Here is a 6,723-nt window from a genome sequence, read left to right as displayed (position 1 = left end):
TTTTTTTTTTTTTTTGCAGTTTTTGGCTGGGGCTGGGCTTGAACCCACCACCTCTGGTATATGGGGCCAGCGCCCTACCCCTTTGAGCCACAGGTGCTGCCTGGTAATTTCCTTCTTGATCTCTTCTCTGACCCACCTATCATTCAACATAAGGTTATTTAGCCTCCATGTTTTTGTATGAGTCTGCAGATTCCTGTTGTTACTCATTTCAACTTTTATTCTATGATTGTCTGAGAAGATGCAAGGAATAATTTCTATTCTTTTAAATTTGCTGAGGTTAGACTTGTGACCTAAGATGTGTTTGATTTTGGAGTATGTTCCATGGGCCAATGAGAAAAATGTGTATTCAGTTTTGTTAGGATGAAATGTTCTGTAGATGTCTGTTAAATCCAAATGCTGAATGGTTAAATTTAAATCTAAAATTTCTTTGCTAAGCTGCTTGTTGGAGGATCTATCCAGCACTGCCAAAGGAGTATTAAAATCTCCAACTATGATGGAGTGTCTTTTATGAATTGAGGTGGGTGCATTCTGGTTGAGTGCATAAATATTGATGATTGAAATTCATCGTATTGAGTATTACCCTTAACAAATATAAAATGTCCGTCTTTATCTTTGCTTACTTTTGTTGGTTTAAAGCCTATTGTATCTGCGAATAAAATTGCAACACCTGCTTTTTTCTGCTTTCCATTTGCCTGGAATATAGATGACCATCCCTTCACCCTAAGTCTATATGCGTCTGTCTTTTAAAGTAAAACGAGATTCTTGTATGCAGCAGATATCTGGCCTAAGTTTTTGTATCCAGTCAGCCAGCCTGTGTGTCTTTAGGGGGCAGTTAAAACCATTCACATTGATTGAGAATATTGATAAGCCTGGTATAATTTTGGGAATCGAGTTTTTCCAAAGTCCATGGACATCTTTAATCCTTTCGTCACTGTGTAAATTGGGATTTGATCAAAATTTTCTGAGTGAGTTTATTTATGTGGTGGAGGATCACACTGATCATTATGAAGGATAGATCTGAGAATATCTGGGAGGGCTGGTTTAGTTATAGCAAATTTCTTCAACATGTGAATGTCATTAAAGTATTTAATTTCTCTGTCATAAATGAAACTCAGTTTAGCTGGATACAGGATTCTGGTTTGGAAGTTATTTTGTTTTAGGACGTTAAAAGTCGATGACCACCCTCTTCTAGCCTGAAAGATTTCAGTAGAGAGGTACAGTCATTCTAATATTCTTCCCCTTGTAGGTTATGGTTTTCTTGCATCTAACTGCTTTCAGAATTTTCTCTTTCATATTAACTTTAGTGAAGTTAATTATGATGTACCTGGGGAATGTCTTGTTTGGGTTGAGTTGCGCTAGGGTTCTGAAACTGTCTGCTATCTGAATTTCAGAATCTCTTGGCATGTCTGGAAAGTTCTCTTTTATAATTTCATGGAGAAGAGCCTCTGTGTTCTGTGAAGCAACTTCGTCGCCTTCAGGGATTCCTATGAGGCGAATATTAGTTTTCTTCGAATTATCCCAGAGCTCTCTGAGGGAGTGATCCATTTTTGCTCTTCATTTCTCTTCATCTTTGTGTGCTTGGGCATGTTCAAAAGCTTTGTCTTCAGTGTCAGAGATCCTTTCTTCTGCCTGCGACATTCTCTTACCGAGGGAATCTACTGTATTTTTCAGATCTTTGAGGGCTGCAACCTCTTGCCTCAATATTTCAAAGTCTTTGGTCATTTTATCTTTGAAATCATTCAATTTTTGAGATAGCTCTGAGTAATTTGAAATTCTGATTCCCTCCTTTCCTCTGTTCTGCTGATCTTATTTGCTATCCAGACTCTGAACTCAAATTCTGACATCTCAGTCATCTGTTTATGGATGGGATCTTCAATTGCATCTGCCCCATCATTCCTTGGGGGAGTTGATCTACTCTGGTTATTCAGGTGACCAGAGTTTTTCTGCTGATTCCGTCCCATGTGAATTTGTACCATTTGGAGACCATTCCAAAACCATTCTGCCAGTGGCTGCCACTGGAGAAGATGCTGGCTTCCTCTGGTTGCCTGGAGAGACAGGGCATATCTGCCCAGAAAAGCCTCAGGGGTGTGGGCCTTATTATTCCCCCTGTTGCGGCTGCTGCTCTTCCTCTTGGGATACCGCAGCTCCAATGTGGTTTCCTCTCAACTGACCATCTTCTTGCAGTTTTTGGGTACTGGGTCTGGGGTGCTGGGAACGCACAGCTCCATCAGTCCTCAGTCTGCCCCCTGGGCACTGGAAGCAACCGGCAGCCGCACAGGGAAGGTGGGGCTGGATCATTGCTCAGTCCATGCCACCCAGGTGGCCGGCCCGGGGAGAAAACTAGCAACTGTTCAGGGAACTCGGGGCTGGATTAGTGCTCAGTGCACGCAACTGAGTGGCTGGGTGTGGGGAGCAAACCAGCAGCCACACTGGGAACCTGGGGCTGGATCAGTCCGGGGAGTGGGGAATGCCAGCAGCAGGAGTGGCGAACGCAGGGCTCAAGCAGTTCTCTGGCTCCAGAGTCAGGACAGGGCGCTTGGTCCCGCAGGGGTTGGGGGACGCTGCTCTGGGGTCTCCTCTCACTGTCTCTGCAGGCAAGGGGGGAAGGGTGAACTGGGAATTCAAAATGGCAGTGAAAACGTTAGTTCTGTTTTTTTTTTTTTTTGCCTGGCGAGAGTGTGTTCAGATTCTCAGCAGGCTCCTTCTAGGGGAGTAGACCCCACTGTCTGTAGCTCTCACACGTGGGGTGGGATGATAGGTCCTCAGTTTATCACTTGCCTGTAGGAAACTTACAGGAGCAGATGGAGAGAAAAGCACACCTTTCCTGGGAGAGGAGACAGACACTTTTCCTTTGGCATGTATTATGTACCTGTAGATTGCTTTCTAGGAGTCGTAGCTTGCCTCAGCAGAGGTATCCTGCAGATACAACTCTTTTCTCTCTGCTGGGCTCCTAGTCTTCAACTTTGTTGAGTGTTTTCTGGACTTTATCCTTCCCTCTGGACAGGAGCTTCTGTTGGAGGTTGGTATCTGTCGGCCATCTTGCCCCTGCAAATTATTTTTTGAATCAAAATACACAAGTTGGAAAGAATTGACATCTTAATAATATTTACTTTTTCAATCTAATTATTTCACTTTTTCTCTGTTGCAAATGGTTTTGCTCTTTTAAATTCTAAATTCCAATTGTTTATTTTATGTAGGAAAGATGTTGACTTATATTGTATATTGACCTTGTATCTTATGACCTTATACTCACTTACTAGTTCTAGATTTTTTTTGTAGGTTTTTTGGGGAATTTCTATGTCAACAATTGTGTACTCTGTGAATAAAGACCAATTGATTTCTTCATTTCCAATTTGTATACCTTTTATTTCTTCTAATGTTAAGTCAGAGTGAGAGAAGGCATTTTTACCTTTTTTTCTCAATTTTAGGAGAAAGTATCCATTCTTTCACAGTTAAGTATGATGGTAGCTGTATGGTTTTTGTAAATTTTCTTCATTAAGTTGAGGAAGTTACTCTTAATTGCTAGTTCACTGAGATTTTTTTTTTTTTGTATCATGAATGGGTGTTGGAGTTTATCAGATGCATTTTCTGTATCAACTGACATGATGATTTCTCTTTAGCTTGTTATTATGTTTTATGTTTGATTACATTGATTATGTGTTTTTTTTTTTTTTTTTTTGAGACAGAGTCTCCTTATGTCTCCTTTTTTATGAGACAGACTCTCCCTTGGTGGAGTACTGTGGCGTCACAGCTCACAGCAACCCAACCTTAAGCTCTTGGGCTTAAGCGATTCTCTTGCCTCAGCCTCCCAAGTAGCTGGGACTACAGGTGCCCACCATAATGCCTGGCTATTGTTTTTCTTTTTTTTGATTGTAGCTGTTATTGTTGTTTGGGAGGCTCCGGCTGGGTTTGAACCCACTAGCTCTGGTATGTGTGGCTGGCACCCTAGCTGCTGAACTACAGGCGCTGAGCCTGATTAGGTTTTGAATGGTGAACTGGCCTTGCATACTTAGTGTGATTCTTCTTATACATTTTTGGATATGGTTTTCTAATTTTTTATTAAAGACTTTTCTGTGTCATTAGAGATATACACAACACTAACGACAGCTGATTAGGAAAAGAAAACGTCCACATGTACTTTTTTTGATACCTTACACCACAGATGAGCAAATAGCCCTCAAATATTTTGCATGTGGCCCATGGCCCACATCTTGGACACCTTTGGATAGTTTTTTTGTAATGTGGTTTGATATGAGAATGCTGGCCTCACAGAATGAGTTGAAAAGTGTTCTCTCTGCTTCTGTTTTCTGGAAGATATCATTGATATTATTTATTATTTTTTTCCTTAAATGTTTGGTAGAATTCACCAGTAAAGTCATTGTATAGTGCTTTTTTTTGGGCAAGTTTTTTTTTTTTTTTTGAGATAGAATCTTACCTTGTTGCTCTTAGTAGTGTGTTATGGCATCATAGCTCACAGCAACCTCAAACTTTTGGGGTCAAGTGATCCTTTTCCTTAGTTTTTCTATTTTTTGTAGAGACAGGGGTCTCACTTTAGCTTAGGCTGGTCTTGAACTCATGAATTCGAGCAATTCAGCCAGGGCTGAGATTATAGGTGTGAGACACTGCACCCAGCCTTTTGGCAGGTTTAATTACTATTGATTTATTTTCTTAAAAAAACATAGGTGCTATTCAAGTTAACTGTGTTTCCTGGTTTGAATTTTGACACTTTGTATCTTTCAAGGATCTGGTCAATTTCATCTGATTTGCCAGATTTGTAAGCATAGAGTTGTTGGTATGGTTCCTTTTCCTTTATTAACTTTTTAATTTTTTTTTTTTTTTTTTTCCTTGAGACAGAGTCTTAACTCTGTCACCCTGGGTAGAGTGCCTTGGTGTCATAGCTCACAGCAACTTCAAACTCTTGGGTTTAAGCAATCCTTTTGCCTCAGCCTCCTGAATAGCTAGGACTACAGGCATCTGCCACAGTGCCAGACTATTTTTAGAGACAGGATCTTGCTTTGCTCAGGCTGGTCTCAAACTCCTGAGCTCAGGCAATCCATCCACTTCAGCCTTTCAGAGTGCTGGGATTATAGGCATGAGCCATCAGGCCAGCTCTTTCTTTCATTTCTGATGTTGGTAGTTTGTGTTTCTGTTTTTCTTATTTAGCCTGGTTGGAGGTTTATCAATTTTATTTATCTTTTCAAACAAATAGTTGTTGGTTTTGATTTTATTTTTTTGTATTACTTTCCTGTTTTCAGGATTATTGATTTCTGTTGTATTTTTCATTTCCTTTCATTTGCTCTTTTAGTTTTGTAAGGTTTCTAAGGAATCTGACATTATAGATGTTAGATATTTTTTAATGGGTATTTATTTAATGCTGAGCATAAATATTGAAGAGGACACTGTCACTGAAGTAATAGAAAACTTTACTCATGTCATCTCTATATCATGTCTTTCTAGGACCATGTCCCTTGAACTGACTTCTGATAGGAACAGTGCCTTGTTGCCAATGAGTTCAGCATCAGAGTCCATGAAAAAAGAATGATAAGCTATTATTTTGGTGATCACATGCCTCTGGTCTTCCAGCTTTTGTTTGGTGCTAGCATGCTATATCTTTTATCATCCTTTTAACCATTCTAAGCCTCTCTATTTAGAGTGCATTTCTTATATATAATATATAGTTGGATCTTGTTTTTTTAATCCACCATGATAATTTCTGCCTTTTAGTTGGTGTTTTTCAACTCTTCACATTTAAAATGATTATTGATATAGTTGAATTAAGATGTATCTGTATCTGCTTTCTGTTTTTACTCTTTGTTTTCTTTCTTTTTCTGTTTCCTGATATTGATTGAGTTTTACATAATTTCATTTAGCCCTTCTCATAGTGTGTCAATTGTATTTTTTAAAAATATCAGATCTCTAAGATGAACCATCTTATAAGGGTACATGTGAATCTTTCTAAATGTAGAATATAAATGTCTTTTTTTCTTTTTTTTTTTTTGAGACAGAGCCTCAAGCTGAGCCCCTGGGTAGAGTGCCCTGGCTTCACTGCTCACAGCAACCTCCAACTTCTGGGCTCAAGCGAGTCTCCTGCCTCAGCCTCCCAAGTAGCTGGGATTACAGGCGCCCCCAACAACGCCCTGCTATTTTTTGGTTGCAGCCATTATTGTTGTTTGGCGGGCCTAGGCTAGATTCGAATCCGCCACCTTAGGTGTATGTGGCTGGCGCCTTAGCCACTTGAGGCACAGGAGCCGAGCCAGAATATAAATGTCTTAACACAGTAATTAAGAAAATGACATGAAGGCTATGTTAACCAGTTTGATGAAAATATTTCAAATTGTATATAAAAACAGCACATTGTACCCCATGACTGTATCAATGTACCCAGCTATGATTTAATAAAAAAAAAAAAAGAAAGAAAATAGCCATTCTTGGGATACTCCACTGAGAAGACTGGTCTCCAATTCCATCTAGGTTGTTGCAAAAGTTACATAATCTCCGTCTTTTTACAACTAAATAATGTTTGATTGTATATATGTATCACAATTTGTTAATCCACTTCTGTGTTGAAGGGCACTTAGGTTGTTTCCCCATCTTTGCAATTGTGAATTATGCTGCTATAAACATTTATATGCAATGTCTTTATGGTAGAATGCATTGTAAATACCTAGTAATGGGACTGTAGATTCAAATAGTAGATCTACTTTTAGCTCTTTGAGGAATCTT

General features: G+C 39.4%; 1 protein-coding gene across 5 annotated transcripts in view; it reads left to right on the top strand.

Moving 5' to 3' along the window:
- The window catches only part of RABGAP1L (RAB GTPase activating protein 1 like), a 665,252-nt gene that overhangs the window by 69,493 nt on the left and 589,036 nt on the right, over positions 1-6,723 (top strand). The gene's annotated exons all lie outside the window — the stretch shown is intronic.

The sequence above is a fragment of the Otolemur garnettii genome, unplaced genomic scaffold, assembly GCF_000181295.1.
Source record: "Otolemur garnettii isolate 467f Iridium unplaced genomic scaffold, OtoGar3 scaffold00016, whole genome shotgun sequence".
NCBI classification, from domain to species: domain Eukaryota; kingdom Metazoa; phylum Chordata; class Mammalia; order Primates; family Galagidae; genus Otolemur; species Otolemur garnettii.
The sequence above is the reverse complement of the archived record's forward strand: the minus strand, read 5'-3'. Positions and strand labels throughout refer to the sequence as shown.